We start from the raw sequence: 1,826 nt of genomic DNA, 5'->3' as shown, positions 1-1,826 counted from the left end.
TGTTGTCAGAAGTGAGTCTGCGCCCCCGAGTCCTTGAATCCCCAACCAGCGGAAAGAGTTTCTCTCTATCCAGAAAACGTCAATGACACAGTCAATGAAAGGTGCAGTTCACGAAGGCGGCTCACCAGCACCTTCTCAAGAGCAATTAGGGATGGGCAATAAATGCTGACCTTGCCATTGACACCCACATCCCATGAATGAAGACAAAAAAAGCCGCCTGTGTGGCACGAAATAGAGCGCCTTCGACCGCTCGGCGATCCTGACTGGTAAATGGCTTTTTCACTCGCCACCCTTTCCACATTGAGACCCCCCCGGAGAAAGTTTCACTCACTCCAGTCCTTTGTAAGATAAATGCTGCTGGAAAGGCTCGTTGAGCGGGATGCCACCTCCTCGGGTTTTCCTGAGCTTTTTACCTATTTAATCACGGGAATATCCGCAATCAGGAGCTAAAAAGAAATAAAAGCTGAATCACAGACAAAGGGAAATCCATGTTACATCTGATAAGACAGTCAACAGAGCTCCCTGGTGGTCTAGTGGTTAGGATTCGGCGCTCTCACCGCCGTGGCCCGGGTTCGATTCCCGGTCAGGGAAGCAACTTTTGAACACTTGTTATATTCGTCGCATGAACTCACTCAAAGACTGTGGGAAGAAAAAAAAAACAAACATTTTTTTCAATTCCATTAATTAACCGATAACGTTATTTTGCAGAATGAAAGGCGACTGAGGGAAGTTGGAAAACTTTAATAATTTCTTTTGTGCGATGAACTTTTTATCCCTTCTCATTTTACACACTGTATTTTTAAGGGCTCGGTTTAAAATGTTCAATGCTCGTGAGACCACGAATTTGTGTTAAATTTAACAGGACCGGGTATTTCACAGAGAAAAAATAAATTTGCCCGAACATAATGTTTCTGCTTGGGATTGAATCGGGGACTTCTCACGTGCAAAGCAAACGTGATAACCGCTACACCACAGAAACCTCTGCTTAGCTTATTAGCCATAAGTTGGATTGACTGCATTGATTCTCTTTCATAACTATTCAATTGATCGAAGTTGCACAAGTCACAAAAGGAAAATGTTCATTTCAAAGTTATTAAACTCCCAAATGTGACCTGCCTTGTTTGGACAGGGGTTGACCCAGACGTCACAGCCTCAACAAAACATATTCTCAACATTTCCATTGGGAACAGGAGGAGGCCATTCAGCCCCTTGAACCTGTTCCGCCCTTCAATTGGATCAGAGATGATCTGTACCTCAAATCCATTTACCCGTCTTTGCTCCCTATCCCTCGATACCCTGACCCAACAAAAATCGATCGATCTCAGTCTTGAAAGCTTCAGTTGACCCCCAGCATTCACAGCCTTTTGGGGGACAGAGTTCCAGACTTCAACTGCCCTTTGTGTAAAAAAGTGCTTCCTGATTTCGAACCTGAATGGCATGGTTCTAATTTTAAGGTGATGTCCCCCTCGTTCTTGATTCCCCAGAGGAAATTGATTCTCTCTCTCTATTCTATCGAATAATTTGAACATGTTAAACACCTCGCTCAGACTGCCCCTCAATCTTCCATACTCGAGGGAATACGAGCACAGTCGATGCAGCCTGTCCTCATTATTTTACCTTTTCAGCCCCGGTAACATTCTGGTGAATCTGCTCTGCACCCCCTCCAAGGCCAATCTATCCTTCCTGAGGTGCAGTGTCCAAAACTGAACGCAGTTACTCCAGACGCAGTCTAACCAGAGCTTTATATAACTGGAACATAACTTCCACTTCTTTATATTCCAGCCCCCTGAGATAAAGGCTAACACTGCGTTAGCCTTTTAAATTAT

General features: G+C 44.5%; 1 non-coding gene across 1 annotated transcript; it reads left to right on the top strand.

Annotated features, from left to right (window-relative positions):
- Positions 1–519: 519 nt before the first annotated feature.
- trnae-cuc (transfer RNA glutamic acid (anticodon CUC)) lies at positions 520–591 on the top strand. Its single transcript has one exon. It is a non-coding gene; the product is annotated as a tRNA-Glu (tRNA).
- The last annotated feature ends 1,235 nt before the right edge of the window (positions 592–1,826 follow it).

This window comes from Heptranchias perlo, unplaced genomic scaffold, assembly GCF_035084215.1.
Source record: "Heptranchias perlo isolate sHepPer1 unplaced genomic scaffold, sHepPer1.hap1 HAP1_SCAFFOLD_50, whole genome shotgun sequence".
Taxonomy (NCBI): Eukaryota; Metazoa; Chordata; class Chondrichthyes; order Hexanchiformes; family Hexanchidae; genus Heptranchias; species Heptranchias perlo.
Note: the sequence above shows the minus strand (reverse complement) of the source record. Positions and strands in the feature narration are given on the sequence as shown.